Source organism: Pristiophorus japonicus, chromosome 8, assembly GCF_044704955.1.
Source record: "Pristiophorus japonicus isolate sPriJap1 chromosome 8, sPriJap1.hap1, whole genome shotgun sequence".
In the NCBI taxonomy this organism is placed as follows: domain Eukaryota; kingdom Metazoa; phylum Chordata; class Chondrichthyes; family Pristiophoridae; genus Pristiophorus; species Pristiophorus japonicus.
In genome coordinates, this window is record NC_091984.1 from 221,143,888 (window position 1) to 221,160,166 (window position 16,279).

A 16,279-nucleotide genomic window follows, 5' to 3' on the forward strand; every position below is an offset into this window, starting at 1 on the left:
AAGAAAGCAGTTCCTCAGGCTACTACATAGACAGGAGAGCCGTTGCTAAACACGCAAGGCGTGTAAACAAAGCTTGACCGTGACACTTAGGCGGTTTTGTTAATCCCAGGGATGACTGCGTTTTCATACATGGCCCCTGAGGAGTTTGCAGGGCAGGTTACTTTGTTTTACGGTTAAGACTGAAATGAGACTCAATGTACAATAGCTGCTGTAACCTTAAGTACATATATGTATATTGCTGTCGTATATTGTAACCTGTTGGATTCTGTGTTTTGTACCGCGTTAAAAGGAATTGCGATATATATCGACGGGATCAGTTTAGAGTTAAACTGGGGAAAGTTGGGCAATTTGGGAGACCTAGGGTTTTCTCACCTCCCTGAACTTTGACACACTCGAGTGGTGTCTGACTGTGTCATATGGGGGATTATGTAGGGGAGGACGACAACCCCCTCATTTTACCCAGAAGGAAAAGGGCTGTGGGATCAGTCTGTGCTGTGAATTGAAACCGATGCAGTTTGACCTTGGCAGAGCAGTGATTGGATGGGGGAGGACACCGGAGGGCCAATGGTGAGACAGAGTCAGCCCGAAGCATGGGGCTTTCAAGCCAATGGGAGAGCACTTGCTCGAAAACTATGGGACTGACTCAGCCATTATTGGACTATTGTCTTCCCCATGTTTACACTATGGAAGGAAATTATGCAGATCTTCAGAAAACTAGGGAACCCAAAACAAACCAAGGACCGACACAATGGCTACAGGAGGCCAACGCAATCAACACCCATTTAAACCTTGAGTAGGTTCGAAAAACTGAATTGAAGTAAGTTATGCAGACCTTTTGAAACCATGGAACCCAAAACAACCCTAGGGCCTACACAATTGCTACAGGAGGCCAACGCAATCAATACCCACTCAAACCTTGAGTAGGTCAACATCAGTGGAAAAAACCCGCAATAATCTAAAACTGCTGCATTTTTCAAAATCACAAAGCCCACCAATGGGAAGAATCGATTTCAGCAGGAGAGGCGGACTGGATAATCTGGCGATAAAAAGGGGTTTCTGAAGTAGTGTGGGTGGTTCCCTGCCCTCGTCATCCAACAACCAGCAAGACTCTCGACACTGAAGGAAAACCAGTGTCCGAAGACACCGAAGATAGAAGAAACAAACCACTAGACTGTAGAAGACACAGAAGTGAGTATAACCTCTGGTCCCCGGAACTCCCAACTCAGTTAGGCCAGGAAGGGTGGGAGGTTGGGCATTGCACTGCTAAACTTGTGTAAAGATTTTCGTTGTGTCCGTTTAGTGGGATTTAGGGGGATTGTTTTGTTGGTGTATTGCTGTTTGTTGAAATACACCTTGTCAAATAAATTGGAAGCCTAAGTTCCTCTTGGAATCACCTTGTCTCAGTTCTATTGTATTACATCTCCTGATCGTGAGTCTTATGTCAGAACAGTGTAAGGGAAGCTAGGAGTGCCTCAAAAATGCTCAACTGTGTGTCACAGGCTAGGGAAGAAGGGATTAGGAGTGTTTGACACTCACAGGTGCCTCACAGGCTGGGCATAAGCTGTGGGGACGCACGAGTCTCAAAACCCCCTTCATAAGCTGTGGACACAGTCTCTCCAGGGGTACTCTTGCAGCACTCAGGGTACCTCACAGGCCAGGCATAAGCTGTGAGGGCAGAAGCCCAGAAAGAGACACCCAAGGCACAACAACACTCACTGAAAACCCCTTACAAGAACCATGAACAGCCTGTGGCAAAAGGGTTGTTGATGGATCAACGGCACTGTGTGTGCAGAAGCATGAGCAGCCTGTGGATGGCAGCAAAAGCATACTGCACCTAGTATTCCCAGGCAGTCTCCCGTCCAAGTACTAACCAGATCTCAGTCTGCTTGGTTTCCCAGATCAGACGAGATCGGGCATTTTCAGACTAGTGTGGCCATAGGCATTGCCAGCATGGCTTTCTCTTTACTTAAACGGACATGGCTGTTCTTCACTTCTTTTTCTCGTTCCATGCATTCAGACAAATAATCAGCACTCAATTTTCATTTCACCATTTTCCTTCTGCCACACCCAACTCTTGTTGCTCTGACTCCCACACAACCAAACGACAAGCCCTATCCTTCATTGCCTTGCCTCAAGCTTCAAAACTGCCTGACTTTCACCATTCCCTCACTCACCCACAAATCACTCACTCATTCACCCCCCAATCTCACGCTCGCCAATCTCGAAATCTCTCATCCCCTCAAATCGCTCTCCCCCAAATCTCCCCATCCCCAAATCTCTCCTACCCCAAAAAAGCTTCCGCCGCCCCCAAAACACCAGGATTGTTTCATTTCCAATCCCACCAATTATTAAGCCAGATCGCTGTTGTAGCCACATTTCGGAACCCCATGTGGCAAGTGGCGCCTGCTACTCGGCATTCTGATTTGCAACACTCCTCACATGAACACACATGCATTCCAGCAGCATGCTAGTTGGCTTTACATTTTTCCTGCATTGAATTGCAGCTCTTCCTGCACGATTCTTTGTTCTCTTGCTGTTTGTCCCTCTCAGGTTTCTATGCACCTTGTCTCTCCTCTCTGTTGCTGCGTCCTGGTGTGCCTGCGCCAGCGTGTATTTTTTTGCCAACTTATTTTGTTGTTCTGCGTTCTTTCGTCCCTTGCGTCGACCCCCTTGCATTTGTGTAGCAGCAGGAGAATGTGCAGGAAAGAAATGGTGAAAGCAAAGTGAGAGAGAGAGCAGCAAAAAGGTTGTTGATGGATCAACGGCACTGTGTGTGCAGAAGCATGAGCAGCCTGTGGATGGCAGCAAAAGCCTACTGCACCTGGTATTCCCAAGCAGTCTCCCATCCAAGTACTAACCAGGCCTCAGTCTGCTTGGTTTCCGAGATCAGACGGGATCGGGCGTTTTCAGACTAGTGTGGCCGTAGGCATCGATGTCATGGCTTTCTCTTTACTTAAACGGACATAAGGCTGTTCTTCACTCCTTTTTCTCCTTCCATGCATTCATCCAAGGAATCAGCACTCAAGATTCATTTCACCATTTTCCTTCCGCCAGACCCACCTCTTGCTGCTCTGACTCCCACACAAGCAAACGACAAGCCCTACCCTTCATTGCCTTGCCTCAAGCTTCAAAACTGCCTGACTTTCACCATTCCCTCACTCACCCACAAATCACTCACTCATTCACCCCCCAATCTCACGCTCGCCAACCTCGAAATCTCTCATCCCCTCAAATCGCTCTCCCCCAAATCTCCCCATCCCCAAATCTCTCCTCCCCCAAAAAAGCTTCCACCGCACCCAAAACACCAGGATTGTTTCATTTCCAATCCCACCAATTATTAAGCCAGATCGCTGTTGTAGCCACATTTCGGAACCCCATGTGGCAAGTGGCGCCTGCTACTCGGCATTCTGATTTGCAACACTCCTCACATGAACACACATGCATTCCAGCAGCATGCTAGTTGGCTTTACATTTTTCCTGCATTGAATTGCAGCTCTTCCTGCACGATTCTTTGTTCTCTTGCTGTTTGTCCCTCTCAGGTTTCTATGCACCTTGTCTCTCCTCTCTGTTGCTGTGTCCTGGTGTGCCTGCGCCAGCGTGTTTTTTTTTGCCAACTTATTTTGTTGTTCTGCGTTCTTTCGTCCCTTGCGTCGACCCCCTTGCATTTGTGTAGCAGCAGGAGAATGTGCAGGAAAGAAATGGTGAAAGCAAAGTGAAAGAGAGAGCAGCAAAAAGGTTGTTGATGGATCAACGGCACTGTGTGTGCAGAAGCATGAGCAGCCTGTGGATGGCAGCAAAAGCCGACTGCACCTGGTATTCCCAGGCAGTCTCCCATCCAAGTGCTAACCAGGCCTTAGTCTGCTTGGTTTCCGAGATCAGACGGGATCGGGCGTTTTCAGACTAGTGTGGCCGTAGGCATCGATGTCATGGCTTTCTCTTTACTTAAAGGGACATAAGGCTGTTCTTCACTCCTTTTTCTCCTTCCATGCATTCATCCAAGGAATCAGCACTCAAGATTCATTTCACCATTCTCCTTCCGCCACACCCACCTCTTGCTGCTCTGACTCCCACACAAGCAAACGACAAGCCCTACCCTTCATTGCCTTGCCTCAAGCTTCAAAACTGCCTGACTTTCACCATTCCCTCACTCACCCACAAATCACTCACTCATTCACCCCCCAATCTCACGCTCGCCAATCTCGAAATCTCTCATCCCCTCAAATCGCTCTCCCCCAAATCTCCCCATCCCCAAATCTCTCCTCCCCCAAAAAAGCTTCCACCGCCCCCAAAACACCAGGATTGTTTCATTTCCAATCCCACCAATTATTAAGCCAGATCGCTGTTGTAGCCACATTTCGGAACCCCATGTGGCAAGTGGCGCCTGCTACTCGGCATTCTGATTTGCAACACTCCTCACATGAACACACATGCATTCCAGCAGCATGCTAGTTGGCTTTACATTTTTCCTGCATTGAATTGCAGCTCTTCCTGCACGATTCTTTGTTCTCTTGCTGTTTGTCCCTCTCAGGTTTCTATGCACCTTGTCTCTCCTCTCTGTTGCTGTGTCCTGGTGTGCCTGCGCCAGCATGTTTTTTTTTGCCAACTTATTTTGTTGTTCTGCGTTTCCGTCCCTTGCGTCGACCCCCTTGCATTTGTGTAGCAGCAGGAGAATGTGCAGGAAAGAAATGGTGAAAGCAAAGTGAAAGAGAGAGCAGCAAAAAGGTTGTTGATGGATCAACGGCACTGTGTGTGCAGAAGCATGAGCAGCCTGTGGATGGCAGCAAAAGCCTACTGCACCTGGTATTCCCAGGCAGTCTCCCATCCAAGTGCTAACCAGGCCTCAGTCTGCTTGGTTTCCGAGATCAGACGGGATCGGGCGTTTTCAGACTAGTGTGGCCGTAGGAATCGATGTCATGGCTTTCTCTTTACTTAAACGGACATAAGGCTGTTCTTCACTCCTTTTTCTCCTTCCATGCATTCATCCAAGGATTCAGCACTCAAGATTCATTTCACCATTTTCCTTCCGCCACACCCACCTCTTGCTGCTCTGACTCCCACACAAGCAAACGACAAGCCCTACCCTTCATTGCCTTGCCTCAAGCTTCAAAACTGCCTGACTTTCACCATTCCCTCACTCACCCACAAATCACTCACTCATTCACCCCCCAATCTCACGCTCGCCAATCTCGAAATCTCTCATCCCCTCAAATCGCTCTCCCCCAAATCTCCCCATCCCCAAATCTCTCCTCCCCCAAAAAAGCTTCCGCCGCCCCCAAAACACCAGGATTGTTTCATTTCCAATCCCACCAATTATTAAGCCAGATCGCTGTTGTAGCCACATTTCGGAACCCCATGTGGCAAGTGGCGCCTGCTACTCGGCATTCTGATTTGCAACACTCCTCACATGAACACACATGCATTCCAGCAGCATGCTAGTTGGCTTTACATTTTTCCTGCATTGAATTGCAGCTCTTCCTGCACGATTCTTTGTTCTCTTGCTGTTTGTCCCTCTCAGGTTTCTATGCACCTTGTCTCTCCTCTCTGTTGCTGCGTCCTGGTGTGCCTGCGCCAGCGTGTATTTTTTTGCCAACTTATTTTGTTGTTCTGCGTTCTTTCGTCCCTTGCGTCGACCCCCTTGCATTTGTGTAGCAGCAGGAGAATGTGCAGGAAGGAAATGGTGAAAGCAAAGTGAGAGAGAGAGCAGCAAAAAGGTTGTTGATGGATCAACGGCACTGTGTGTGCAGAAGCATGAGCAGCCTGTGGATGGCAGCAAAAGCCTACTGCACCTGGTATTCCCAGGCAGTCTCCCATCCAAGTACTAACCAGGCCTGACTTGGTTTAGCTTCTGAGATCAGACGGGATCGGGCGTTTTCAGACTAGTGTGGCCGTAGGCATCAATGTCATGGCTTTCTCTTTACTTAAACGGACATAAGGCTGTTCTTCACTCCTTTTTCTCCTTCCATGCATTCATCCAAGGAATCAACACTCAAGATTCATTTCACCATTTTCCTTCCGCCACACCCACCTCTTGCTGCTCTGACTCCCACACAAGCAAACGACAAGCCCTACCCTTCATTGCCTTGCCTCAAGCTTCAAAACTGCCTGACTTTCACCATTCCCTCACTCACCCACAAATCACTCACTCATTCACCCCCCAATCTCACGCTCGCCAACCTCGAAATCTCTCATCCCCTCAAATCGCTCTCCCCCAAATCTCCCCATCCCCAAATCTCTCCTCCCCCAAAAAAGCTTCCACCGCACCCAAAACACCAGGATTGTTTCATTTCCAATCCCACCAATTATTAAGCCAGATCGCTGTTGTAGCCACATTTCGGAACCCCATGTGGCAAGTGGCGCCTGCTACTCGGCATTCTGATTTGCAACACTCCTCACATGAACACACATGCATTCCAGCAGCATGCTAGTTGGCTTTACATTTTTCCTGCATTGAATTGCAGCTCTTCCTGCACGATTCTTTGTTCTCTTGCTGTTTGTCCCTCTCAGGTTTCTATGCACCTTGTCTCTCCTCTCTGTTGCTGCGTCCTGGTGTGCCTGCGCCAGCATGTTTTTTTTTGCCAACTTATTTTGTTGTTCTGCGTTCTTTCGTCCCTTGCGTCGACCCCCTTGCATTTGTGTAGCAGCAGGAGAATGTGCAGGAAAGAAATGGTGAAAGCAAAGTGAAAGAGAGAGCAGCAAAAAGGTTGTTGATGGATCAACGGCACTGTGTGTGCAGAAGCATGAGCAGCCTGTGGATGGCAGCAAAAGCCTACTGCACCTGGTATTCCCAGGCAGTCTCCCATCCAAGTACTAACCAGGCCTCAGTCTGCTTGGTTTCCGAGATCAGACGGGATCGGGCGTTTTCAGACTAGTGTGGCCGTAGACATCGATGTCATGGCTTTCTCTTTACTTAAACGGACATAAGGCTGTTCTTCACTCCTTTTTCTCCTTCCATGCATTCATCCAAGGAATCAGCACTCAAGATTCATTTCACCATTTTCCTTCCGCCACACCCACCTCTTGCTGCTCTGACTCCCACGCAAGCAAACGACAAGCCCTACCCTTCATTGCCTTGCCTCAAGCTTCAAAACTGCCTGACTTTCACCATTCCCTCACTCACCCACAAATCACTCACTCATTCACCCCCCAATCTCACGCTCGCCAACCTCGAAATCTCTCATCCCCTCAAATCGCTCTCCCCCAAATCTCCCCATCCCCAAATCTCTCCTCCCCCAAAAAAGCTTCCACCGCCCCCAAAACACCAGGATTGTTTCATTTCCAATCCCACCAATTATTAAGCCAGATCGCTGTTGTAGCCACATTTCAGAACCCCATGTGGCAAGTGGCGCCTGCTACTCGGCATTCTGATTTGCAACACTCCTCACATGAACACACATGCATTCCAGCAGCATGCTAGTTGGCTTTACATTTTTCCTGCATTGAATTGCAGCTCTTCCTGCACGATTCTTTGTTCTCTTGCTGTTTGTCCCTCTCAGGTTTCTATGCACCTTGTCTCTCCTCTCTGTTGCTGTGTCCTGGTGTGCCTGCGCCAGCATGTTTTTTTTTGCCAACTTATTTTGTTGTTCTGCGTTCTTTCGTCCCTTGCGTCGACCCCCTTGCATTTGTGTAGCAGCAGGAGAATGTGCAGGAAAGAAATGGTGAAAGCAAAGTGAAAGAGAGAGCAGCAAAAAGGTTGTTGATGGATCAACGGCACTGTGTGTGCAGAAGCATGAGCAGCCTGTGGATGGCAGCAAAAGCCTACTGCACCTGGTATTCCCAGGCGGTCTCCCATCCAAGTGCTAACCAGACCTCAGTCTGCTTGGTTTCCGAGATCAGACGGGATCGGGCGTTTTCAGACTAGTGTGGCCGTAGGCATCGATGTCATGGCTTTCTCTTTACTTAAACGGACATAAGGCTGTTCTTCACTCCTTTTTCTCCTTCCATGCATTCATCCAAGGAATCAGCACTCAAGATTCATTTCACCATTTTCCTTCCGCCACACCCACCTCTTGCTGCTCTGACTCCCACACAAGCAAACGACAAGCCCTACCCTTCATTGCCTTGCCTCAAGCTTCAAAACTGCCTGACTTTCACCATTCCCTCACTCACCCACAAATCACTCACTCATTCACCCCCTAATCTCACGCTCGCCAATCTCGAAATCTCTCATCCCCTCAAATCGCTCTCCCCCAAATCTCCCCATCCCCAAATCTCTCCTCCCCCAAAAAAGCTTCCACCGCCCCCAAAACACCAGGATTGTTTCATTTCCAATCCCACCAATTATTAAGCCAGATCGCTGTTGTAGCCACATTTCGGAACCCCATGTGGCAAGTGGCGCCTGCTACTCGGCATTCTGATTTGCAACACTCCTCACATGAACACACATGCATTCCAGCAGCATGCTAGTTGGCTTTACATTTTTCCTGCATTGAATTGCAGCTCTTCCTGCACGATTCTTTGTTCTCTTGCTGTTTGTCCCTCTCAGGTTTCTATGCACCTTGTCTCTCCTCTCTGTTGCTGCGTCCTGGTGTGCCTGCGCCAGCATGTATTTTTTTGCCAACTTATTTTGTTGTTCTGCGTTCTTTCGTCCCTTGCGTCGACCCCCTTGCATTTGTGTAGCAGCAGGAAAATGTGCAGGAAAGAAATGGTGAAAGCAAAGTGATAGAGAGAGCAGCAAAAAGATTGTTGATGGATCAACGGCACTGTGTGTGCAGAAGCATGAGCAGCCTGTGGATGGCAGCAAAAGCCTACTGCACCTGGTATTCCCAGGCAGTCTCCCATCCAAGTATTAACCAGGCCTCAGTCTGCTTGGTTTCCGAGATCAGATGGGATCGGGCGTTTTCAGACTCGTGTGGCCGTAGGCATCGATGTCATGGCTTTCTCTTTACTTAAACGGACATAAGGCTGTTCTTCACTCCTTTTTCTCCTTCCATGCATTCATCCAAGGAATCAGCACTCAAGATTCATTTCACCATTTTCCTTCCGCCACACCCACCTCTTGCTGCTCTGACTCCCACACAAGCAAACGACAAGCCCTACCCTTCATTGCCTTGCCTCAAGCTTCAAAACTGCCTGACTTTCACCATTCCCTCACTCACCCACAAATCACTCACTCATTCACCCCCCAATCTCACGCTCGCCAATCTCGAAATCTCTCATCCCCTCAAATCGCTCTCCCCCAAATCTCCCCATCCCCAAATCTCTCCTCCCCCAAAAAAGCTTCCACCGCCCCCAAAACACCAGGATTGTTTCATTTCCAATCCCACCAATTATTAAGCCAGATCGCTGTTGTAGCCACATTTCGGAACCCCATGTGGCAAGTGGCGCCTGCTACTCGGCATTCTGATTTGCAACACTCCTCACATGAACACACATGCATTCCAGCAGCATGCTAGTTGGCTTTACATTTTTCCTGCATTGAATTGCAGCTCTTCCTGCACGATTCTTTGTTCTCTTGCTGTTTGTCCCTCTCAGGTTTCTATGCACCTTGTCTCTCCTCTCTGTTGCTGCGTCCTGGTGTGCCTGCGCCAGCATGTTTTTTTTTGCCAACTTATTTTGTTGTTCTGTGTTCTTTCGTCCCTTGCGTCGACCCCCTTGCATTTGTGTAGCAGCAGGAGAATGTGCAGGAAAGAAATGGTGAAAGCAAAGTGAAAGAGAGAGCAGCAAAAAGGTTGTTGATGGATCAACGGCACTGTGTGTGCAGAAGCATGAGCAGCCTGTGGATGGCAGCAAAAGCCTACTGCACCTGGTATTCCCAGGCAGTTTCCCATCCAAGTACTAACCAGGCCTCAGTCTGCTTAGCTTCCAAGATCAGACGAGATCAGGCGTTTTCAGACTAGTGTGGCCGTAGGCATCGATGTCATGGCTTTCTCTTTACTTAAACGGACATAAGGCTGTTCTTCACTCCTTTTTCTCCTTCCATGCATTCATCCAAGGAATCAGCACTCAAGATTCATTTCACCATTTTCCTTCCGCCACACCCACCTCTTGCTGCTCTGACTCCCACACAAGCAAACGACAAGCCCTACCCTTCATTGCCTTGCCTCAAGCTTCAAAACTGCCTGACTTTCACCATTCCCTCACTCACCCACAAATCACTCACTCATTCACCCCCCAATCTCACGCTCGCCAATCTCGAAATCTCTCATCCCCTCAAATCGCTCTCCCCCAAATCTCCCCATCCCCAAATCTCTCCTCCCCCAAAAAAGCTTCCACCGTCCCCAAAACACCAGGATTGTTTCATTTCCAATCCCACCAATTATTAAGCCAGATCGCTGTTGTAGCCACATTTCGGATCCCCATGTGGCAAGTGGCGCCTGCTACTCGGCATTCTGATTTGCAACACTCCTCACATGAACACACATGCATTCCAGCAGCATGCTAGTTGGCTTTACATTTTTCCTGCATTGAATTGCAGCTCTTCCTGCACGATTCTTTGTTCTCTTGCTGTTTGTCCCTCTCAGGTTTCTATGCACCTTGTCTCTCCTCTCTGTTGCTGTGTCCTGGTGTGCCTGCGCCAGCATGTTTTTTTTTGCCAACTTATTTTGTTGTTCTGCGTTCTTTCGTCCCTTGCGTCGACCCCCTTGCATTTGTGTAGCAGCAGGAGAATGTGCAGGAAAGAAATGGTGAAAGCAAAGTGAAAGAGAGAGCAGCAAAAAGGTTGTTGATGGATCAACGGCACTGTGTGTGCAGAAGCATGAGCAGCCTGTGGATGGCAGCAAAAGCCTACTGCACCTGGTATTCCCAGGCAGTCTCCCATCCAAGTACTAACCAGGCCTGACTTGGTTTAGCTTCTGAGATCAGACGGGATCGGGCGTTTTCAGACTAGTGTGGCCGTAGGCATCAATGTCATGGCTTTCTCTTTACTTAAACGGACATAAGGCTGTTCTTCACTCCTTTTTCTCCTTCCATGCATTCATCCAAGGAATCAACACTCAAGATTCATTTCACCATTTTCCTTCCGCCACACCCACCTCTTGCTGCTCTGACTCCCACACAAGCAAACGACAAGCCCTACCCTTCATTGCCTTGCCTCAAGCTTCAAAACTGCCTGACTTTCACCATTCCCTCACTCACCCACAAATCACTCACTCATTCACCCCCCAATCTCACGCTCGCCAACCTCGAAATCTCTCATCCCCTCAAATCGCTCTCCCCCAAATCTCCCCATCCCCAAATCTCTCCTCCCCCAAAAAAGCTTCCACCGCACCCAAAACACCAGGATTGTTTCATTTCCAATCCCACCAATTATTAAGCCAGATCGCTGTTGTAGCCACATTTCGGAACCCCATGTGGCAAGTGGCGCCTGCTACTCGGCATTCTGATTTGCAACACTCCTCACATGAACACACATGCATTCCAGCAGCATGCTAGTTGGCTTTACATTTTTCCTGCATTGAATTGCAGCTCTTCCTGCACGATTCTTTGTTCTCTTGCTGTTTGTCCCTCTCAGGTTTCTATGCACCTTGTCTCTCCTCTCTGTTGCTGCGTCCTGGTGTGCCTGCGCCAGCATGTTTTTTTTTGCCAACTTATTTTGTTGTTCTGCGTTCTTTCGTCCCTTGCGTCGACCCCCTTGCATTTGTGTAGCAGCAGGAGAATGTGCAGGAAAGAAATGGTGAAAGCAAAGTGAAAGAGAGAGCAGCAAAAAGGTTGTTGATGGATCAACGGCACTGTGTGTGCAGAAGCATGAGCAGCCTGTGGATGGCAGCAAAAGCCTACTGCACCTGGTATTCCCAGGCAGTCTCCCATCCAAGTACTAACCAGGCCTCAGTCTGCTTGGTTTCCGAGATCAGACGGGATCGGGCGTTTTCAGACTAGTGTGGCCGTAGACATCGATGTCATGGCTTTCTCTTTACTTAAACGGACATAAGGCTGTTCTTCACTCCTTTTTCTCCTTCCATGCATTCATCCAAGGAATCAGCACTCAAGATTCATTTCACCATTTTCCTTCCGCCACACCCACCTCTTGCTGCTCTGACTCCCACACAAGCAAACGACAAGCCCTACCCTTCATTGCCTTGCCTCAAGCTTCAAAACTGCCTGACTTTCACCATTCCCTCACTCACCCACAAATCACTCACTCATTCACCCCCCAATCTCACGCTCGCCAACCTCGAAATCTCTCATCCCCTCAAATCGCTCTCCCCCAAATCTCCCCATCCCCAAATCTCTCCTCCCCCAAAAAAGCTTCCACCGCCCCCAAAACACCAGGATTGTTTCATTTCCAATCCCACCAATTATTAAGCCAGATCGCTGTTGTAGCCACATTTCAGAACCCCATGTGGCAAGTGGCGCCTGCTACTCGGCATTCTGATTTGCAACACTCCTCACATGAACACACATGCATTCCAGCAGCATGCTAGTTGGCTTTACATTTTTCCTGCATTGAATTGCAGCTCTTCCTGCACGATTCTTTGTTCTCTTGCTGTTTGTCCCTCTCAGGTTTCTATGCACCTTGTCTCTCCTCTCTGTTGCTGTGTCCTGGTGTGCCTGCGCCAGCATGTTTTTTTTTGCCAACTTATTTTGTTGTTCTGCGTTCTTTCGTCCCTTGCGTCGACCCCCTTGCATTTGTGTAGCAGCAGGAGAATGTGCAGGAAACAAATGGTGAAAGCAAAGTGAAAGAGAGAGCAGCAAAAAGGTTGTTGATGGATCAACGGCACTGTGTGTGCAGAAGCATGAGCAGCCTGTGGATGGCAGCAAAAGCCTACTGCACCTGGTATTCCCAGGCGGTCTCCCATCCAAGTGCTAACCAGACCTCAGTCTGCTTGGTTTCCGAGATCAGACGGGATCGGGCGTTTTCAGACTAGTGTGGCCGTAAGCATCGATGTCATGGCTTTCTCTTTACTTAAACGGACATAAGGCTGTTCTTCACTCCTTTTTCTCCTTCCATGCATTCATCCAAGGAATCAGCACTCAAGATTCATTTCACCATTTTCCTTCCGCCACACCCACCTCTTGCTGCTCTGACTCCCACACAAGCAAACGACAAGCCCTACCCTTCATTGCCTTGCCTCAAGCTTCAAAACTGCCTGACTTTCACCATTCCCTCACTCACCCACAAATCACTCACTCATTCACCCCCTAATCTCACGCTCGCCAATCTCGAAATCTCTCATCCCCTCAAATCGCTCTCCCCCAAATCTCCCCATCCCCAAATCTCTCCTCCCCCAAAAAAGCTTCCACCGCCCCCAAAACACCAGGATTGTTTCATTTCCAATCCCACCAATTATTAAGCCAGATCGCTGTTGTAGCCACATTTCGGAACCCCATGTGGCAAGTGGCGCCTGCTACTCGGCATTCTGATTTGCAACACTCCTCACATGAACACACATGCATTCCAGCAGCATGCTAGTTGGCTTTACATTTTTCCTGCATTGAATTGCAGCTCTTCCTGCACGATTCTTTGTTCTCTTGCTGTTTGTCCCTCTCAGGTTTCTATGCACCTTGTCTCTCCTCTCTGTTGCTGCGTCCTGGTGTGCCTGCGCCAGCATGTATTTTTTTGCCAACTTATTTTGTTGTTCTGCGTTCTTTCGTCCCTTGCGTCGACCCCCTTGCATTTGTGTAGCAGCAGGAAAATGTGCAGGAAAGAAATGGTGAAAGCAAAGTGATAGAGAGAGCAGCAAAAAGGTTGTTGATGGATCAACGGCACTGTGTGTGCAGAAGCATGAGCAGCCTGTGGATGGCAGCAAAAGCCTACTGCACCTGGTATTCCCAGGCAGTCTCCCATCCAAGTATTAACCAGGCCTCAGTCTGCTTGGTTTCCGAGATCAGATGGGATCGGGCGTTTTCAGACTCGTGTGGCCGTAGGCATCGATGTCATGGCTTTCTCTTTACTTAAACGGACATAAGGCTGTTCTTCACTCCTTTTTCTCCTTCCATGCATTCATCCAAGGAATCAGCACTCAAGATTCATTTCACCATTTTCCTTCCGCCACACCCACCTCTTGCTGCTCTGACTCCCACACAAGCAAACGACAAGCCCTACCCTTCATTGCCTTGCCTCAAGCTTCAAAACTGCCTGACTTTCACCATTCCCTCACTCACCCACAAATCACTCACTCATTCACCCCCCAATCTCACGCTCGCCAATCTCGAAATCTCTCATCCCCTCAAATCGCTCTCCCCCAAATCTCCCCATCCCCAAATCTCTCCTCCCCCAAAAAAGCTTCCACCGCCCCCAAAACACCAGGATTGTTTCATTTCCAATCCCACCAATTATTAAGCCAGATCGCTGTTGTAGCCACATTTCGGAACCCCATGTGGCAAGTGGCGCCTGCTACTCGGCATTCTGATTTGCAACACTCCTCACATGAACACACATGCATTCCAGCAGCATGCTAGTTGGCTTTACATTTTTCCTGCATTGAATTGCAGCTCTTCCTGCACGATTCTTTGTTCTCTTGCTGTTTGTCCCTCTCAGGTTTCTATGCACCTTGTCTCTCCTCTCTGTTGCTGCGTCCTGGTGTGCCTGCGCCAGCATGTTTTTTTTTGCCAACTTATTTTGTTGTTCTGTGTTCTTTCGTCCCTTGCGTCGACCCCCTTGCATTTGTGTAGCAGCAGGAGAATGTGCAGGAAAGAAATGGTGAAAGCAAAGTTAAAGAGAGAGCAGCAAAAAGGTTGTTGATGGATCAACGGCACTGTGTGTGCAGAAGCATGAGCAGCCTGTGGATGGCAGCAAAAGCCTACTGCACCTGGTATTCCCAGGCAGTCTCCCATCCAAGTACTAACCAGGCCTCAGTCTGCTTAGCTTCCAAGATCAGACGAGATCAGGCGTTTTCAGACTAGTGTGGCCGTAGGCATCGATGTCATGGCTTTCTCTTTACTTAAACGGACATAAGGCTGTTCTTCACTCCTTTTTCTCCTTCCATGCATTCATCCAAGGAATCAGCACTCAAGATTCATTTCACCATTTTCCTTCCGCCACACCCACCTCTTGCTGCTCTGACTCCCACACAAGCAAACGACAAGCCCTACCCTTCATTGCCTTGCCTCAAGCTTCAAAACTGCCTGACTTTCACCATTCCCTCACTCACCCACAAATCACTCACTCATTCACCCCCCAATCTCACGCTCGCCAATCTCGAAATCTCTCATCCCCTCAAATCGCTCTCCCCCAAATCTCCCCATCCCCAAATCTCTCCTCCCCCAAAAAAGCTTCCACCGCCCCCAAAACACCAGGATTGTTTCATTTCCAATCCCACCAATTATTAAGCCAGATCGCTGTTGTAGCCACATTTCGGAACCCCATGTGGCAAGTGGCGCCTGCTACTCGGCATTCTGATTTGCAACACTCCTCACATGAACACACATGCATTCCAGCAGCATGCTAGTTGGCTTTACATTTTTCCTGCATTGAATTGCAGCTCTTCCTGCACGATTCTTTGTTCTCTTGCTGTTTGTCCCTCTCAGGTTTCTATGCACCTTGTCTCTCCTCTCTGTTGCTGCGTCCTGGTGTGCCTGCGCCAGCATGTTTTTTTTTGCCAACTTATTTTGTTGTTCTGTGTTCTTTCGTCCCTTGCGTCGACCCCCTTGCATTTGTGTAGCAGCAGGAGAATGTGCAGGAAAGAAATGGTGAAAGCAAAGTGAAAGAGAGAGCAGCAAAAAGGTTGTTGATGGATCAACGGCACTGTGTGTGCAGAAGCATGAGCAGCCTGTGGATGGCAGCAAAAGCCTACTGCACCTGGTATTCCCAGGCAGTCTCCCATCCAAGTACTAACCAGGCCTCAGTCTGCTTAGCTTCCAAGATCAGACGAGATCAGGCGTTTTCAGACTAGTGTGGCCGTAGGCATCGATGTCATGGCTTTCTCTTTACTTAAACGGACATAAGGCTGTTCTTCACTCCTTTTTCTCCTTCCATGCATTCATCCAAGGAATCAGCACTCAAGATTCATTTCACCATTTTCCTTCCGCCACACCCACCTCTTGCTGCTCTGACTCCCACACAAGCAAACGACAAGCCCTACCCTTCATTGCCTTGCCTCAAGCTTCAAAACTGCCTGACTTTCACCATTCCCTCACTCACCCACAAATCACTCACTCATTCACCCCCCAATCTCACGCTCGCCAATCTCGAAATCTCTCATCCCCTCAAATCGCTCTCCCCCAAATCTCCCCATCCCCAAATCTCTCCTCCCCCAAAAAAGCTTCCACCGTCCCCAAAACACCAGGATTGTTTCATTTCCAATCCCACCAATTATTAAGCCAGATCGCTGTTGTAGCCACATTTCGGATCCCCATGTGGCAAGTGGCGCCTGCTACTCGGCATTCTGATTTGCAACACTCC

The 16,279-nt window shown here is 48.9% G+C and overlaps 6 non-coding genes and 9 pseudogenes across 6 annotated transcripts; all 15 read right to left on the reverse strand.

Moving 5' to 3' along the window:
• Positions 1-1,822: 1,822 nt before the first annotated feature.
• Positions 1,823-1,941, reverse strand: LOC139269823 (5S ribosomal RNA; annotated as a pseudogene).
• Positions 1,942-2,809: 868 nt separating this feature from the next.
• LOC139270497 (5S ribosomal RNA) lies at positions 2,810-2,928 on the reverse strand. Its single transcript, XR_011594839.1, has one exon. It is a non-coding gene; the product is annotated as a 5S ribosomal RNA (ribosomal RNA).
• Positions 2,929-3,798: 870 nt separating this feature from the next.
• On the reverse strand, positions 3,799-3,917 carry LOC139269573 (5S ribosomal RNA; annotated as a pseudogene).
• An 868-nt stretch (positions 3,918-4,785) lies between these two features.
• LOC139269615 (5S ribosomal RNA) lies at positions 4,786-4,904 on the reverse strand (annotated as a pseudogene).
• An 870-nt stretch (positions 4,905-5,774) lies between these two features.
• LOC139269687 (5S ribosomal RNA) lies at positions 5,775-5,893 on the reverse strand (annotated as a pseudogene).
• An 870-nt stretch (positions 5,894-6,763) lies between these two features.
• LOC139270525 (5S ribosomal RNA) lies at positions 6,764-6,882 on the reverse strand. Its single transcript, XR_011594867.1, has one exon. It is a non-coding gene; the product is annotated as a 5S ribosomal RNA (ribosomal RNA).
• An 870-nt stretch (positions 6,883-7,752) lies between these two features.
• Positions 7,753-7,871, reverse strand: LOC139269509 (5S ribosomal RNA; annotated as a pseudogene).
• An 870-nt stretch (positions 7,872-8,741) lies between these two features.
• LOC139269534 (5S ribosomal RNA) lies at positions 8,742-8,860 on the reverse strand (annotated as a pseudogene).
• Positions 8,861-9,730: 870 nt separating this feature from the next.
• Positions 9,731-9,849, reverse strand: LOC139269345 (5S ribosomal RNA). Its single transcript, XR_011594228.1, has one exon. It is a non-coding gene; the product is annotated as a 5S ribosomal RNA (ribosomal RNA).
• Positions 9,850-10,719: 870 nt separating this feature from the next.
• LOC139269688 (5S ribosomal RNA) lies at positions 10,720-10,838 on the reverse strand (annotated as a pseudogene).
• An 870-nt stretch (positions 10,839-11,708) lies between these two features.
• LOC139270526 (5S ribosomal RNA) lies at positions 11,709-11,827 on the reverse strand. The gene has a single exon (XR_011594868.1). It is a non-coding gene; the product is annotated as a 5S ribosomal RNA (ribosomal RNA).
• Positions 11,828-12,697: 870 nt separating this feature from the next.
• Positions 12,698-12,816, reverse strand: LOC139269583 (5S ribosomal RNA; annotated as a pseudogene).
• Positions 12,817-13,686: 870 nt separating this feature from the next.
• Positions 13,687-13,805, reverse strand: LOC139269535 (5S ribosomal RNA; annotated as a pseudogene).
• An 870-nt stretch (positions 13,806-14,675) lies between these two features.
• Positions 14,676-14,794, reverse strand: LOC139270500 (5S ribosomal RNA). Its single transcript, XR_011594842.1, has one exon. It is a non-coding gene; the product is annotated as a 5S ribosomal RNA (ribosomal RNA).
• Positions 14,795-15,664: 870 nt separating this feature from the next.
• On the reverse strand, positions 15,665-15,783 carry LOC139270501 (5S ribosomal RNA). Its single transcript, XR_011594843.1, has one exon. It is a non-coding gene; the product is annotated as a 5S ribosomal RNA (ribosomal RNA).
• Between the last annotated feature and the right edge of the window lie 496 nt (positions 15,784-16,279).